Here is a 19,519-nt window from a genome sequence, read left to right on the forward strand (position 1 = left end):
GCCAGGAATAGCCTCAAGGCAGTAAAAGTGAATGGCAAATAAGTAAAATGACAGAAGATTAAGGGAAGACAAAATATTTGATCTCTAATTTTATACCAAAGACTTGTTAATTATGAAAAATCTGATCCTTTGATTGTGTTTATTTCATTTACGTTCAGAAGTGGTTCAAGGGAATTAGAGATGTGTGCCACACAGCAAAAGTCAATGAGCAATACATTTCTTCAACATCCTTTCCTCTCAGAATGAAAAGATATACATTCTGAGAAGCAAACATAAAACTGGTTTATAGGAGCAGGCCCATGGTGCCAGTGAGGAGTTTGTCTTCATTTTCCAGAATAGCTGCTAAAAAAATCATCAGCATGTGTATTAGAGTTCTCCAGAGAAACAGAATATATATATATATATATGTGTGTGTGTGAATATATATATGTGTATATATGTGTGTGTGTGTGTGTGTATATATATATATATATATATATAAACATTTATTATAAGGAATTGGCTCATGCAGTTATGGAGGCTGACAAGTCCCAAGATCTGCAGACGAGAAGCTGGAGACCTAGGAGAGATGATGGTGTAGTTCCCAAGTCCATAGGTCTGCAGACTGGAAACCCAGGAAGAGCCAATGTTTCCACCTGAGTTAGAAGGCAGGAATAAAAATCCAATGTTCCAGCTCAAGGTGGTCAGGCAGGAGGAAATTCCTTCTTATTCACAGGAGAGTCAGTCTTTTTTGTTCTACTCAGGCCTTCAAGTGATGGGATGAGGCCCACCCACGTTAGGGAGGGCAATCTGCTTTACTCAGTCTACTGAGTCAAATGTTAATCTCATCTAGAATACCCTCACAGACATACTAAGGATAATGTTTGACGACATGTCTGGGCACACAATGGTCCTGTCAAAATGAACTATTACAGCACAGTAAGACGTTAAGAGGAAAAATAAGATAGTATCTCATCTATGCAAATTTTTTTTTTTAATTTCCAAAAGTTGAGCCACCAGCATATCAAAGGATTTGTCCAAAGCCATAAGGATCATTAGTATTGAAGCTGGAATTAGATCAGATGTCTCGACTCAATTGTGGAAATTACTAGTTTTCAGAAGACATATATTTGAAAACTTGAAAGTATGACCTTTTTCCTTTTCTTTCTTTCTCTTTCATTTTGATTTGTCCTGATTAAGTGAAGGATTACTTTCTCTTCTCGCAATTTCAAACAATTTTAATCTGCTCTCCAAAGTCACACTAACCACCTTATAAAACTCAGGAAACAAAAACTCTTGACAAGAAATCTCATTAGGCTGCTCTCCAAAATCTCTTCTCACTAAAAAAAGATTAAGTGCATTCTAACACTGAAAATAACAAATGCTGAGTTTAGGCTGAGGTGGCATGTTATTCCAAAGAGTGCAAGATAAACAACAAGTGTTGCAAACACACCTGAACAAATAGCTCTACCCAAACCTCCATCCTGTCTCTTTCCTGGATGATAACAGTAAACTGTAATGTGACAGGCGGTGTAGTTCTTGGTCACGTTGACCTGAAGGAAAGGTCCACAACTCAGACTGCACATGCTGCTTTGAAATGTTTCCGTTACGTTTTCAATCTTCTCCTTTCTGCTGTCTACAGAGACCATAATCAGATTCTAAAACTGTCACCAAGATGACCAGCAGGCCTATAAGACCCTGGTGCAGTCTAGACCTGGAATTTGTTTCCTCTTTTCTCTTTGCCACAACTAGCAATGGTGACAGCAGAAATGAACAGAAAAGAGTAACACATCTCTAGCACAATAACCCCCACCCCATAAATCCCCTTATGTTCACCCTGGGCTGATTATCCGTGGGTTTCTGTGTCATCATCTATTCTGCACTTACTGCATGGAAGCGTGAAAGGTATCAGATCTTAGGCTGAAATAAAATGCAACAGGATGCCTAGAAGAGGAAGGATTTTTTTTTTTTTTGCTGCTGTTTGTTTGTGCTTTTTGCGAAATCAGAAAAAACCACAGCCAGGTTCCTTACCTGGATATAAACATTTTCGACAAAACCCCTTTCACATGGTCTAGGAGGCTCTTCATCATCTGGTCAGCATCGCCTCCAGCCCCATCTCCTAGGACCCTCACTGCCTCCCCCCCAATTCCCGCCAAAGTGGCCTTGCTCCTTCCCACCTCAGAGACTCTCTACAAACTGCTCCTTCTGTCTGGAATATCTGTCCCTCCACCCTATAGCAGGGTGATACACTTTAAAATATTCCCTGATGGTATTTTTCCCTGTGTAATTTGAATTTTTCTCTGCAGCTCTTCTGTTATTAAGACAGATATGACTTTAGTACTTATTTCCATAGGCAGGTGGAGGGCAAATACCATCTTGGGAAGCAGAAGGAAATGACTTAGGACTACCCTTGCCTGACAGAAAGAGAAAAGGAAAAAAAAGAAGTCTGAGGGGAAGATGGAAGCCTTCTTTATATAACCCTCCAAGGAAGCCCCAAAGTCAAACAGGGAGACTGGGGGAGATGGGAGAAGTTGTGAGACTGTAAAAACATGCAAATAGTTCAGTAGATTTCCAGAATAAATGAGTTACTGCTTGTTCACAATCTCCAAAGACTGCAGAGGAGCTCTGAGGTTGTCATGGTACCATGTTGAACATGGTGCCTGAGTGATAAGAATAGAAATGACTGAGGGGAGGGCCCAGGTGAATGGACTTGAAATAGCTCCCTGTTTCTGCTCAGTCTGTGTTTGGCATTTAGAGAATCCAGAAATTCCTTTTTGTCTTACTGGTAGATTCAGAAGATAGCTTAAGATGCAAGATCGTGATCTTCCAGCAGAAAGACACAGCATCAACTTCCCAAACCAGGAATCAAAAGAGGAATCTCTGGGAATCTGTGGTACTAGTGAGAGGTTGAGGGCAGGGGATAGACATAATAGAGAGATGGTGGCCAGTCTCCATGGGAGCAATTACCAGGGACTGCCTATGCTGAGAAAGGAGACTACAACTTACAGCAGCCACAGAAAAGTCAGGAGCAAAGACAGCAAGGAGATAAATCAACAACCAAAGAGCTGTCAAGAGGAGCTACGCCTCAACCAGAGGTCAGCAGGAGCCAGTGAACCACACTCCCCATCACTATGATGTTCTATAAGCTTCCTTCTGGTCCTGAATGTTGGCAGGAGGCAGGGCTATGGTGGTGACAGTAGTGGTAGTGAGGAGATACTGGCCAGGAAGCAGAGGGAGGGATGTAAAAACGACCGAGGGCAGAGGTGCTAAGAAACTGATCATTGACCCAAGAGAGACTGAATTCATCAAAGAAGGACTAAGTTTTAAATTTTAAGAGACCCAGAGGCGTTCAACGGCAAGATCAAGGATTCTTCTCCATTACTGTAAGAGTGGCCAAAACACAGTCAAAATCAGCTAGAGTAAAGAAAGTAGACTCCTTTTCGGCCGGAACCACCATCTTCCAGTAATTCGCCAAAATGACCAACACAAAGGGAAAGAGGAGGGGCACCCGCTACATGTTCTCTAGGCCTTTTAGAAAACATGGAGTTGTTCCTTTGGCCACATACATGCGAATCTACAAGAAAGGTGATATTGTAGATATCAAGGGAATGGGCACTGTTCAAAAAGGAATGCCCCACAAATGTTACCATGGCAAAACTGGGAGAGTCTACGATGTTACCCAGCATGCTGTTGGCATCATTGTAAACAAACAAGTTAAGGGCAAGATTCTTGCCAAGAGAATTAATGTGCGTATCGAGCATATTAAGCACTCTAAGAGCCGAGATAGCTTCCTGAAACGGGTGAAGGAAAATGATCAGAAAAAGAAGGAAGCCAAAGAGAAAGGTACTTGGGTTCAGCTGAAGCGCCAGCCTGCTCCACCCAGAGAAGCACACTTCGTGAGAACCAATGGAAAGGAGCCTGAACTGTTGGAGCCCATTCCCTATGAATTCATGGCATGATGGGTGTAAAGAAAATAAAAGACCTGGACTGTGAAAAAAAAAAAAAAAAAAAAGAAAGTAGACTTATTTGGCAAATGATTCATCATGTGTAAATTTCACCCCATCTCTTACTGGTACCCCTGCCCTAGTTTCTTAAAAATCTCTATGGAACCTTAACTTGCACATAGGCTATTTACAAAACCTGGACTTGGAGCCAAGTTATCTTCAGAACAGTGGCATGACCCAGTTAGAGAAATAAGCAGAGATGGATACAATCTATGTAAAGAGGAGAAGGAGGGAAGGAAGGGAGGAAGGAAGGAAGGTAGGAAGGGCAGGAGGAAGGGAGGGAGGAAACAGAGAAGAAAGGAGGGAAGGATAAAGGAGGGAAGGAGAAAGAAGGAAAATGGGAAGATGGAAGGAAAAGAAAATGGAGGGGGAAAGGGGATAAGGTGGACAGACAAGGAAGAAGGGGAGGGGAAAGAAGGGAGAGGGAAGGAGAGAATAAAGAAGGGAGAAGGAGGGATCTTTTGGACTTCTTGCTTCTATGAGAACTAGATCTCTTTTCAGAGACAATTCATCCTTCAGCTCACAGCTAAATTATCACTCCCTTGATCTCTTCCACTGGGTACATGCCCCTAGTATATGTTCTCCTGGCACCATTTAACTTTCTTCACAGCAATTACCTCAGCTCCAATCACACTTATTTGTGTGATGATCTGAGTAACTCCATGCTCCCTTTCTTGCTGGCAGGGACCAAGGTGGCTTGGTCTCACCATTTTAATGACAGTGTCTAGACCTGTCTGAATATCTGAAATATAGTAGGTGCTTAATAAATATTCATTCTTAAAATGCATAATGGAATTAGTATGTTTTATTAGATTGTACTTTTCTCCTTCTATCCAATGATTCTTTTCTTACTATTCATTAATCTCAAAGGTTTTATTGATAGTGAATCAATCTTGATGGGTTTATAAAGTAGGATCTGAGTGATCACTTTGTATTTCTTTAAATGTTAATTCAAAACTTGCCAGGAATTCATGTTCTGGTTATACATCTGTAATTATTAAGAATTTAAGACAACATAATAGACAACCAATTCCAAATCAAAGGAAAATATACAAATTTGGATTTGAGTAGGAAAGCAGTCTAATGCCCAAAGAACCAATATGCTGAGGTTGCTGATACTCCCCTTAATATCCATCCTCTGCTTTACTCTCAGAGTATTATGTTTAGCTCAATATTTGTGCAGAATAAAGACTAAATTCCCCATTAAATTTGTAGCAAAACTAGACCTTTGACTAAGATCTGCCACTGAGAGGTAAGAGAAAGCAAGTGTGCAATTTCTGGATTATATTCTTAAAGGGAGGGGCATGTTCTTTTTCTTTGCTTTCTTCCATCCTGCTGCTTAGAGTATAATCATGGGGGTGAGCCATATTGGACAGATGATGGCAGCATTCTAGCACAGCATTTAAATGGAAAGAGTCAATGATAACAGGATACTGAAAATATATCTGCACTCCGATGTTTATTGCACCATTATTCACAATAGCCAAGACATGGAAACAACCTAAGCATTGTCAACAAATGAATGGATAAAGAAGACATGAGGCAGATACAGATATAGATATAGATGATATAGATACAGATACAGATATGACAACATGGATGAAACTTGAGGGCATTATGTTAAGTGAGATAAGTCAGACAGAGAAAGACAAATACTGTATATCACTAATATGTGGAATCTAAGAAAGGTCAAACTCATAGAAGAGAGTAGAATGGACAGTAGAATGGACAGAAACAGAGAGTAGAATGGACAGATAGAATGGACAAACTTACAGATAGAAGATGAACAAGTTCTGGAGATCTAATGCACAGCATTGTGATTGTAGTCAACAATACTGTACTATATATTTCAAAGTTGCTGAGAGACCAGATGATAAATGTTCTCAACAGAAAAAAGAAATGATAATTATGTGATGGGATGGAGTTGTTAGGAAACGCTATGGTGGTAATCACACTGCAAAATATAAATGCATCAAATTATCACAGTGTATACCTTAAACTTACTCAAAGTTATATGTCAATTATATTTCAGAGAAAATAAAAACGACGGAAGGAGTGTAGGTCTCCGGAACATAGCCGCCATATCAGCTGGCAAACACCTACCTAAAAATAGTTACATGTCTGAGAAAATGAAATTATCTCAATTTAGCCACTGTTTTTTTAGTTTCTGTTACCTACAGCTGAACTTATGTCTTGGTTAACCAACACAATAGTGTTGACCTTTGATCTACTTTATTAACCACTGAAGAGTTTAATCAATGTCCATAGACGTTCACTGGTATATTGTGTGTGTGCATTTCATCACTCCTGGATGTTGCAATGGAAAATAGGTGGAAGGATTTAAATATGATGTCTGAGCCTGGAATCATTGAAAACACCTAGGTACCACCTCACACCTGTCAGAATGGCTATTAAGAAGTCTACGAATAACAAATGTTGGAGAGGGTGTGGAGAAAAGGGAACACTCCTACACTGTTGATGGGAAGGTAAGTTGGTGCAGCCACTATGGAAAACAATACAGAGGTTCCTCAGAAAACTAAAATTAGAATTATCATATGATCCTGCAATTCCACTCCTGGGCATATATCTGGACAAAACTATAATCCAAAAAGATACATGCACCCTTATGTTCACTGCAGCACTATTCACAATTGCCAAGACATGGAAACAACCTAAATGCCCATCGATAGATGAATGGATAAAGAAGATGTGGTACATATATACAACAGCATGCTACTTAGCCATAAAAAAAGAATGAAATAATGCCATTTACAGCAACATGGATACAGCTAGAGATTATCAAACAAGTGAAGTAAGGCAGAAAGAGAAAGACAAATATCATATGATATCACTTATATGTGGAATCTAAACTATGGCACAAATGAACCTGTCTATGAAACAGAAACAGACTCACAGACATAGAGAACAGACTTATGGTTGCCAAGGGGGAGGGGCGTTCAGAGGGATGGACTGAGAGTTTGGGGTTGTAGATGCAAACTATTACATATAGAATGAATAAACAACAAGGTCCTACTGTATAGCACAGGGAACTATATTCAATATCCTAGGATAAACCATAATGGAAAAGAATACAAAAAAGAATGTATATAATGTGTATAACTGAATCACTTTGCTGTACAGCAGAAATCAACCAATGTTTATAAATCAACTATACTTCAATAGAAAAATAAATTAAAAAAAAGAAAACACCTAAGTATTATTCTACCATTTTCTTACATTAGTGATGTGAGATCATTTGGCTGGGGAGGGGGGTTATATTCTTTCTGGATATTATATAATCCTTCTTAGAAGGTGAACACAAAATTTAACAGCCCACTAACTCTCTCTTATTTTCTTACAGTTGGTCATTTCCCTTCTTGTTACTTTTATTATTAACATTATTACCATTGATTAATATATAAAGTTTTTATTAAATTTAAAATGCTTAAAATGTTAAAACTACGCATTTTCAATTATATTATCATCATCATTTAAAAGGTTTTTTAAGTTCAGACTCAAAGAGGCTAAATAACATGTAAGTTTATCCTTTAGAAAGTTTCAAATGCCTTTAAAACTCAAGACTCTTGGATCCTGGTTCCTGGATCCTGGGATTTCCTTATTCCAAAGAATGTCTTAAAAGATTTGTTTTATATATATTTTAAGCAACTTATATAAGCCTCAATTTTGTCTGAGCATTTTTCTCCATATTACTAGTCATTGATGCATATGCCTTTTACATTTATTGGACATAATTTTTTCTTTACTTTATGTTTATCAGGATGTTCACACACATATATATCCTATATATTTAAGTGATTTAAAATTTTCCTATCCTTGACCTCCTCTGATCCCTAGAACTTTCTAAGCTTAAAAGTAATGAAGGACATCTCAATGGACATGGTAGATATAATTACCTGTATTGAAAATATAAAATTTATTTTATTCACTAACAGCACATAAAAGGAAAGCAAAAAAAATGAGAAAATATCCTTATTTCAATATCTACATTAAAAATATTTCTATTGAACTTCCCTGGTGGCGCAGTGATTAAGAATCTGCCTGCCAATGCAGGGGCCACGTGTTCGATCCCTGGTCTGGGAAGATCCCATTTGCCACAGAGCAACTAAGGCCGTGTGCCACAACTACTGAACCTGTGCTCTAGAGCCCACGTGCCACAACTACTGAAGCCCGAGCGCCTAGAGCCCATGCTCTGCAATGAGGGAAGCCACTGCAATGAGAAGCCTGTGCACCGCAACGAAGAGTAGGCCCCACTCACCACAACTAGAGAAAGCTCACATGCAGCAATGAAGACCCAAAACAGCCATAAATAAATAAATAAAGTGGTTGTACCATTTTAAAAAAAATTGTATTAAAATAGCAGGAAATATAATGATATCCATAATACATAAATAGCTCATAAAATCAATTTTAAAAAATAAAGACCCCAAAGGATAAGTGGGCAAAAAAAAGGAACAGATGCTTTGTAAAATAGGACATCAGTCTGTGAAAAAAATATTTACTCAACATAGTAGGAACTTCTGGTTTCTGCCCATATGGCAACTTAACATGGGGCTTCTGGCTCCCTCTATAAAATTAACCCTGGAATAACTATAGAAGTGAGAAGGAAAATGTATTTCAGAAACTAACTTTTCCATAGTGATACTAAAGCTGATTTAAAAGATGTGTTGAGGGGAAGTAGTTGCCTGAAGCTTGGGACAGAGGACAGTTGGAGGACCAGTGACAGGATATGTTAGAATAACTTTGTAAATACTGCTCTGGCCTCTCTTCTGTGTGTTTGGGATCATCATTTCCTATGTCTTCACCATAAAAATCAATGGCAACTTTTCAGATGCCAGTGCAGATGGTCCAAGGAGCAAAAGCCCCATTGGGGTATGTGGCTTATATAAACAAGTGCCCATTAAGCAGCTGCCCCCAGACATTTGCTTTTACATCCCTCCCTGTCCAATCACCCAGGGCTGGCGAGTTACAACTTAGGGAGGCAACCTCCTTATGCCGTTCTCCTTAAGGCTTTAGAAGAGGCAGAAGAGAGACGATATACAGGAGGAAAACGGGAGTAATCAAGACTGGATCTTTTGTACCTGAGGCTCTCTGCACTGGGGTTCATCCCTTCCACCCCTTAAGTTCACCAGATAGGCAAACACTTGGAAGCCTGTATTCAGCCCTTTCTCAACTCACATTACTAAACAAAGTAGCTCATCCCCCAAGTGACAATGAGTTCACAAAATAAGAAGTATAAGGATCCCAATGGAATTTTTAAAAACTAGATAAAATGTGTCAAGTGAATTTATTCAAAAAATTAGATCAAAAACATAACATAAGCTTTAAAATGTATTAAGGAGTTAAACAAAGAGTCACAAAAATTTAAATAAAAGGCTGTGGACAGAAAAGGCTCAGAGAGTGAGAGACAAGTAAAAATCCTACAAAGACATATAGTGAATGTAAGACTAACAAAGGCAATGATACAACTCTAAATGCTTCCAGATAGAAATAGCAGATCTGGAGAGACCTTCAAGATGGTGGAGGAGTAAGACGTGGAGATCACCTTCCTCCTCACAAATACATCAGAAATACATCCACATGTGGAACAACTCCTACAGAACACCAACTGAACACCGGCAGAAGACCTCAGACTTCCCAAAAGGCAAGAAAATCCCCACGTACCTGGGGAGGGCAAAAGAAAAAAGAAAAAACAGAGACAAAAGAATAGGGATGGGACCTGCAACTCTGGGAGGGAGCTGTGAAGGAGGAAAAGTTTCCACACACTAGGAAGCCCCTTCACTGGCTGAGATGGTAGGTGGCAGGGGAGAAGCTTTGGAGCCACGGAGGAGAGCACAGCAACAGGGGTACAGAGGGCAAAGCGGAGAGATTCCCGCACAGAGGATCGGTGCCAACCACACTCACCAGCTTGAAAGGTTCATCTGCTCACCCACTGGGGCAGATGGGGGCTGGGAGCTGAGGCTCTGCAGAGCCCAGGGAGAGGACTGGGGTTGGCTGCATGAACACAGCCTGAAGGGGGCTAGTGCACCACAGTTACCCGGGAGGGAGTCCGGAACAAGCTTGGAACTGCCTAAGAGGCAAGAGACCATTGTTTCGTGGTGTGCGAGGAGAGGGGATTCAGAGCACTGCCTAAACGAGTTCCAGAGATGGGCATGAGCCACGGCTATCAGCGCGGACACCAGTAACGGGCATGAAACGCTAAGTCTGCTGCTGCAGCCACCAAGAAGCCTGTGTGCAAGCACAGGTCACTCTCCACACCTCCCCTCCCAGGAGCCTGTGCAGCCCGCCACCGCCAGGGTCCCCTGATCCAGGGACAACTTCCCCGGGAGAACACACAGCGCGCCTCAGGCTGGTGCAACGTCACGCCGGCCTCTGCCGCCACGGGGTCACCCCGCATTCCATACCCCTCCTTCCACCTGGTCGGAGTGAGCCAGAGCCTCCTAATCAGCTGCTCCTTTAACGACATACTGTCTGAGTGGGAACAGACGTCCTCAGGTGACCTACACACAGAGGTGGGTCCAATTGCAAAGCTGAACCTGTGCAAACAAAGAAGAGAAAGGGAAATTTCTCCCAGCTGCCTTAGGATTGTGGATTACATCTCCACAATCAACTTGATGTACCCTGCATCTCTGGAATACCTGAATAGACAATGAATCATCCCAAAATTGAGGCAGTGGACTTTGGCAGCAACTGTAGATTTGGAGTTTGCTTTATGCATCTAATTTGTTTCTGATTTTATGTTTATCTTAGTTAAGTATTTAGAGTTTATTATCATTGGTAGATTTGTTTATTGATTTGGTTGCTCTCTTTCTTTTTTTTAATGTATAGATATATATATTTTTTTCCTTTTTCTCTTTTTGTGAGTGGGTATGTGTATGCTTTTTTGTGATTTTGTCTGTATAGCTTTGCTTTTACCAACTGTCTTACAATTCTGTCTGTCCATTTTTTTGTTTATTTGTTTTTTAATTACTTTTAAATTTTTTTTATTTTTAATACTTATTTTTTATTTTAATAACTTTATTTTTTTAATTTATTTTTTCTTTCTTTCTTTTATTCTCTCTTTTCATCTGAGCTGTGAGGCTGCCAGGGTCTTGGTGCTCGGGCCGGGTGTCAGGCCTGTGACTCTGAGGTGGGAGAGCCGAGATCAGGACATTGGTCCACCAGAGACCTCACGGCTTCACGTAATATCAAATGGCAAAAGCTCTCCCAGACATCTCCATCTCAATGCTAAGACCCAGCTCCACATAACAACCTGCAAGCTGGACACCCTATGCCAAACAACTAGCAAGATAGCAACACAACCCCACCCATTAGCAGAGAGGCTGCCTAAAAATCATAATAAGGTCACGGACACCCCAAAACACACCATTGGATGCAGTCCTGCCCACCAGAAAGACAAGATCCACCATCATCCACCAGAACACAGGCACCAGTCCCCTCCACCAGGAAGCCTACACAACCCACTGAACCAACCTTAGCCACTGGGGGCAGACACCAAAAACAACAGGAACTATGAACCTGCAGCCTGTGAAAAGGAGACCCCAAACACAGTAAGTTAAGCAAAATGAGAAGACAGAGAAACACACAGCAGATGAAGGAGCAAGGTAAAAACACACCAGACCAAAGATATGAAGAGGAAATAGGCAATGTGCCTGAAAAAGAATTCAGAGTAATGATAGTAAAGATGATCCAAAATACTGGAAATAGAATGCAGAAAATACAAGAAACGTTTAGCAAGGACCTAGAAGAACTAAAGACCAAACAAAGCATGATGAACAACACAATAAATGAAATTAAAAATTCTCTAGAAGGAATCAATAACAGAATACCTGAGGCAGAGGAACAGATAAGTGACCTGAAAGATAAAATAGTGGAAATAACTACTGCAGAGCAGAATAAGGAAAAAAGAATGAAAAGAATTGAGGACAGTCTCACAGACCTCTGGGACAACATTAAATGCACCAACATTCAAATTATAGGGGTCCCAGAGGAAGAAGAGAAAAAGAGAGGGACTGGGAAAATATTGAAGAGATTATAGTTGAAAACTTTCCTAATATGGGAAAGGAAATCGTCAATCAAGTCCAGGAAGCACAGAGACCACCACAGAGGATGAATCCAAGGAGAAACATGCCAAGACACATATTAATCAAACTATCAAAAATTAAATGCAAAGAAAAATGTTAAAAGCAGCAAGGGAAAAACAACAAATAACATACAAGGGAATCCCCATAAGGTTGACAGCTGATCATTTAGCAGAAACTCTGCAAGCCAGAAGGGAGTGGCAGGACATAGTTAAAGTGATGAAAGGGAAAAATCTACAACTAAGATTATTCTACCCAGCAAGGATCTCACTCAGATTCGACAGAGAAATTGAAAACTTTACAGACAAGCAAAAGCTAAGAGAATTCAGCACCACCAAACCAGCTTTACCACAAATGCTAAAGGAACTTCTCTAGCCAGAAAACACAAGAGAAGGAAAATACCTATAATAAAAAACCCAAAACAACTAAGAAAATGGTAATAGGAACATACATATTGATAACTACCTTAAATGTAAATAGATTAAATGCTCCAACCAAAAGACACAGACTGGCTGAATGGGTACAAAAACAAGACTCGTATATATGCTGTCTACAAGAGACCCACTTCAGACCTAAGGATACAGACTGAAAGGGAGGGGATGGAAAAAGATATTCCATGCAAAGGGAAATCAAAAGAAAGCTGGAGTAGCATTTCTCATATCAGACAAAATAGACTTTAAAACAAAGACTATTACAACAGACAAGGAAGGACACTACATAATGATCAAGGGGTCAATCCTAGAAGAAAATATAACAATTCTAAATATTTATGCATCCAACATACGAGCACCTCAATACATAAGGCAAATGCTAACAGCCATAAAAGGGGAAATCGACGTAACACAATCATAGTAGGGGACTTTAACACCCCACTTTCACCAATGGACAGATCATCCAAAATGAAAATAAATAAGGAAACACAAGCTTTAAATGATACATTAAACAAAATGGACTTAATTGATATTTATAGGAGATTCCACCCAAAAACAACAGAATACACTTTCTTTTCAAGTGCTCATGGAACATTCTCCAGGATAGATCATATCTTGGCTCACAAATCAAGCCTTGGTAAATTTAACAAAATTGAAATCGTATCAAGTATCTTTTCCAAACACAACGTTACGAGACTAGATATCAATTACAGGAAAAAATCTGTCAAAAATACAAACACATGGAGGCTAAAGAATACACTACTAAATAACCAAGAGATCGGTGAAGAAATCAAAGAGGAAATCAAAAAATACGTAGAAACAAATGACAATGAAAACACGACGCCCCAAAACCTATGGGATGCAGCAAAAGCCATTCTAAGAGAGAAGTTTATAGCAATACAATCCTATCTCAAGAAACAAGAAACACCTCAAATAAACAACTTAAACTTACACCTAAAGCAATTAGAGAAAGAAAAAAAAAAAAAACCCAAAGGTAGCAGAAGGAAAGAAGTCATAAAGATCAGATCAGAAATAAATGAAAAAGAAATGAAGGAAACGATAGCAAAGTTCAATAAACTAAAAGCGGTTCTTTGAGAAGATAAACAAAATTGATAATCCATTAGCCAGACTCATCAAGAAAAAAAGGGAGAAGACTCAAATCAACAGAACTAGAAATTAAAAAGGAGAAGTAAAAACTGACACTGCACAAATACAAAGGATCATGAGAGATTACTGCAAGCAACTACATGCCAATAAAATGGACAAACTGGAAGAAATGGACACATTCTTAGAAAAGCACAACCTTCCAAGACTGAACCAGGAAGAAATAGAAAATATAAACAAACCAATCACAAGCACTGAAATTGAGACCGTGATGAAAAATCTTCCAACAAACAAAAGCCCAGGACCAGATGGCTTCACAGGCGAATTCTATCAAACATTTAGAGAAGAGCTAACACCTCTGCTTCTCAAACTCTTCCAAAACATAGCAGAGGAGGAAGACTCCAAAACTCATTCTATGAGGTCACCATCACCCTGATACCAAAACCAGACAAAGATGTCACAAAGAAAGAAAACTACAGGCCAATATCATTGATGAACATAGATGCAAAAATCCTCAACAAAATACTAGTAAACAGACTCCAACAGCACATTAAAAGGATCATACACCATGATCAAGTGGGGTTTATCCCAGGAATGCAAGGATTCTTCAATATACACAGATCAATCAATGTGTTAAATGATATTAACAAATTGAAGAAGAAAAACGATATGATCATCTCAATAGATGTAGAAAAAGCTTTTGAGAAAAATCAACAGCCATTTATGATAAAAACCCTCCAGAAAGTAGGCAAAATCGTTCTCAATGGTGAAAAACTGAAACCATTTCTTCTAAGATCAGGAACAAGACAAGGTTGTCCCTTCTCACCACTATTATCCAACATAGATTTGGAAGTTTTAGCCACAGCAGCCAGAGAAGAAAAAGAAATAAAAGGAATCCAAATCTTAAAAAGAAGTAAAGCTGTCACTGTTTGCAGATGACATGATACTATACATAGAGAATCCTAAAGATGCTACCAGAAAACTACTAGAGCTAATCAATGAATTTGGTAAAGTAGCAGGATTCAAAATTAATGCACAGAAATCTCTTGGATTCCTATACACTAATGATGAAAAATCTGAAAGAGAAATTAAGGAAACATTCTCATTTACCACTGCAATAAAAAGAATCAAATGCCAAGGAATAAACCTACCTAAGGAGACAAAAGACCTCTATGCAAAAAACTATAAGACCCTGATGAAAGAAACTAAAGATGATACAAACAGATGGAGAGACATACCATGTTCTTGGATTGGAAGAATCAACATTGCAAAAATGACTATACTACTCAAAGCAATCTACAGATTCAGTGCAATCCCTATCAAACTACCAATGGCATTTTTCACAGAACTAAAACAAAAATTTTCACAATTTGTATGGACACACAAAAGACCCCGAATAGCCAAAGCAATCTTGAGAAACAAAAATGGAGCCGGAGGAATCAGGCTCCCTGACTTCAGGCTATACTACAAAGCTACAGTAGTTAAGACAGTATGGTATTGGCAGAAAAACAGAAATATAGATCAATGGAACAGGATAGAAAGCCCAGAGATAAACCCACGCACATATGGTCACCTTATCTTTGATAAAGGAGGCAAGAATATGCAATGGAGAAAAGACAGCCTCTTCAATAAGTGGTGCTGGGAAAACTGGACAGCTACATGTAAAAGAATGAAATTAGAACATTCCCTAACACCATACACAAAAATAAACTCAAAATGGATTAAAGACCTAAATGTAAGGCCAGACACTATAAAACTCTTAGAGGAAAACTTAGGCAGAACACCCTATGACATAAATCACAGCAAGATCCTTTTTGACCCAGCTCCTAGAGAAATGGAAATAAAAACACAAATAAACAAATGGGACCTAATGAAACTTAAAAGCTTTCGCACAGCAAAGGAAACCATAAACAAGACGAAAAGACAACCCTCAGAATGGGACAAAATATTTGCAAATGAAGCAACTGACAAAGGATTAATCTCCAAAGTTTACAAGCAGCTCATGCAGCTCAATATCAAAAAAACAAACAACCCAATCCAAAATTGGGCAGAAGACCTAAATAGACATTTCTCCAAAGAAGACATACAGATTGCCAACAAATACATGAAAGGATGCTCAACATCACTAACCGTTTGAGAAACGCAAATCAAAACTACAGTGAGGTATCACCTCACACCAATCAGAATGGTCATCATCAAAAAATTACAAACAATAAATGCTGGAGAGGGTGTGGAGAAAAGGGAATCCTCCTCCACTGTTGGTGGAATGTAAATTGATACAGCCACTATGGAGAACAGTATGGAGGTTCCTTAAAAAACTAAAAGTAGAACTACCATACGACCCAGCAATCCCACTACTGGGCATATACCCTGAGAAAACCATAATTCAAAAAGAGACCTCTACCAAAATGTTCATTGCAGCTCTATTTACAATAGCCAGGACATGGAAGCAGCCTAAGTGTCCATCAACAGATGAATGGATAAAGAAGATGTGGCACATATATACAATGGAATATTACTCAGCCATAAAAAGAAACGAAATTGGGTTATTTGTAGTGAGGTGGATGGAGCTAGAGTCTGTCATTCAGAGTGAAGTAAGTCAGAAAGAGAAAAACAAATATCGTATGCTAACACATATATATGGAATCTAAAAAAAAAAAAAAAAGGTCATGAAGAACCTAGGGGCAAGACGGGAATAAAGATGCAGACCTACTAGAGAATGGACTTGAGGACACAGGGAGGGGGGAAGGGTAAGCTGGGACAAAGTGAGAGAGTGGCATGGACATATATACACTACCAAATGTAAAATAGCTAGCTAGTGGGAAGCAGCCGCATAGCACAGGGAGATCAGCTCTGTGCTTTGTGACCCCCTAGAGGGATGGGATAGGGATGTTGGGAGGGAGATGCAAGAGGGAGGAGATATGGGGATATATGTTTATGTATAGCTGATTCACTTTGTTATAAAGCAGAAACTAACACACCATTGTAAAGCAATTATACTCCAATAAAGATGTTAAAAAAAAAAAAAAGAAATAGCAAATCTTTTACAGAGAAACAAGCTTGCCATCAGAGTTCTCTCTATGCAAAAACACAACTGAGAAATATATTTTTAAATGCTATAAGAACTTGAAACCTACAATTTTCTATTTAGCACAGTATCATTTAAATGTAAAAGTGAAAAAATATATATAAGAGCTAAATAAAAATAAGTCCAGGTATATTCCCTCAAAAAATGTACCACCAAATGCCGACACTGAAAATATTTTTGCAATAAGTATTCAAATAAAAGAGAACAATCCAGAAGAGGCTGCAAGAGAGGTGGAAATCAGGGCTTATCAATACCTTAATAAAGTGATTGCTTTTTTTAAAGCTGAGATCAAAGAATAGGAAAAGAGAATATATGAATAATAACCCCAACATTGATTGTGATAGGGCTGGAGAGTAATTGGGAAAATAATGATCATCTTCCAAAAATCTCCATAGATATGATTAGGCAATTAGAAATGCACAGATGCATACATAAATTTAGCAAGCATATTACAGGATGCCAAAAATCATTGATATTTGAAGAAATGCAAATTAAATCAATGAGACAATACGTATTTTAATCTGCAAAATTAGAACACCAAATGTTGATGAGGATGTGCATATATAGAAAAATTTTTCTACTGCTTATAGAAATAAATCCCACGATCTTATTTAATCAAATTAACTACTGCATACAACAGTCAGAAATTCCAGGGAAATTTTCAAAAAGGTCCATATGGAAATATTTTTGATGGTGAAATACTGAAGGCTCCCTGGAAGTCCACCATAGGAAATAAGAAATGGGCAAAATGTGGCACACCATGGAGAATTTTGCAGTTGTCAGAGCAAAGGATTTGCTATACAAATAACGACAAAGATAGATCCTAGAACTTAATGGTTAATAGGAAAAAACAGGAAAAAGAATGATATATATAACATAATATGATTAATATAAATTAAAATACATATAAACAAAACAATACACATTTTACAAGAAAAGTTTTGAGTCAAAAGTTATACATGAAATATAATAAAATACTTACATGCAACACCAAGAGAATGGGAATGAAGCATGAAATACATAGGAATCAATACATAAGTAGATATAGATAAATGATGGGTGAATGGATAGGTAACGATAGATAAGAGGTAGATGGATGGGTGGTAGACAGCTGGATATATAGCAGTCTTGCATGCATGCATAATAGGAATGTGCCACGATTCACAGAGTGCAATAAACTCAAAAACTTGCCCCTGAATTCAAAAATTAAAAGTTCATCCTCACTAATAATTAAAGACAAAGAAAATTTTTTAAAAAACTATTTCCTTCTACTGCTTTTTGTTAAGGACAATAGCAAATTGACAGGAGTATAGAATAACTTCTAAATACTGCTGGTAGAAATACAAATTGGTATAACCTTTTCAGGGACAATTTGGCAATACGAAACAACAGCATTAAAACAATCATGCTCTATGACAGTAATTCTTAAAATTTATTCTTACAAAATTATCAGAAATTAAGAAAGTTTTCTGCAAAAGATGTTAACCCTGGAAATCTTTATAAAATTAAAAGTTTTAAAGCAAGACAATGTCTTATAAAAGTTTCAGAGTTTGATATGATTTTCCCTTAATTGGTACCAGGGTAATAAGGAGAAACCACTGCTCCCACTTCTGGGACAAGAAATTCACAAGAGCTGGGAATATTTTTCTTTGTGCCAGAAAGCAAGGAAGACATCCAATATAAACAGGGTCATGTCAAAGGCACACAGGAACTAATCTAAAGGGATTCCCACTGACAAAAGATAGGCAATTGGATTATCAAAAAGAATAAAAACTGTCGTATGAAAATGCATTCATTCACCATGAAATTTAAAAAGCAAAACACCTCTTTGGTCGCCCTTGGAGATTGTTCAGGCACCAACTCTTTATCAGGAAAAGTGAGAAATAAACAGAAAGAATCAGATTTTATCTGTACAATCTTTTGAAGTAGCCAAATTGTTAATGAGGGAAAGTTCTTTGTGGATCTTAAATGCAAAAGGAGAGGTAGAATTCGAAAATTACCATTTTGCAAAGCCCTAATGAAGTTATGGATCTAGTCAATCCTCATCAATGGATGTTAAATGATTATAAATAAGGGTGAGGGGAGTTCTAGTGGGCTGACAACACCTGATCTACCTCAACATCACTAAATGTGGGCAACCAGATGATATGGGCCTTTGATGCAATGCAATAAGGAGTAAACATCACAAACTATGACATATTCTTGATAAAAAGAAATTGAGCCTGACTCCAATCAAGTCTCTAGATATAACTATGCATTTACAAGAAATACAGGGGTGAGAAGAAGTAAAACAAATCATGAAGAATCAGCCAGTCAAATCAACAATGTGGAACACACTAGGGGACAAATACATGATATTAGAAGTGGGGGGCTGGAAGCTTATTAGAAATTAAATGAGATTTAATAAACATGACAACTAAATGCAGTGTTTGACTTCTATTTAAACAAGTCAACTATCAAAAAGATATTTATTGAGTCAATTGGAAATATTTGAATATAAACTGAGTATTGCGTAAATTAGGAAATTACTGCTACCTGTTTTAGATGTGATAATGCCATTCTAGTTATATTTTTTTAATTTATCAGATATACATTTGGAACTATTTACAAGTGAAATTACATCTGGAATTTTAAGTATTCCAATTTAAAAAGGAAATACTCCACTTAAAAAAAATATCATTGGGATCAGTGAAGCAAGATTATCTAAATGTGGTTAATTGCCAAAACTTGGAAATCCATTATGCCATTTTCTCTACTATGCATTTGAAAATGACCACTAAAGGTTAAAAAAATTTAAAACAACACATTAATTTG

At 38.1% G+C, this 19,519-nt stretch overlaps 1 pseudogene across 1 annotated transcript; it reads left to right on the top strand.

The window, feature by feature from the left end:
* Positions 1 to 3,415: 3,415 nt before the first annotated feature.
* LOC309631743 (large ribosomal subunit protein eL21 pseudogene) lies at positions 3,416 to 3,995 on the top strand (annotated as a pseudogene). Its single transcript has one exon. The product of its transcript is annotated as a large ribosomal subunit protein eL21 pseudogene (transcript).
* Positions 3,996 to 19,519: the final 15,524 nt, after the last annotated feature.

Source organism: Balaenoptera borealis (assembly GCF_965194805.1).
Source record: "Balaenoptera borealis genome assembly, chromosome: 7".
In the NCBI taxonomy this organism is placed as follows: Eukaryota; Metazoa; Chordata; class Mammalia; order Artiodactyla; family Balaenopteridae; genus Balaenoptera; species Balaenoptera borealis.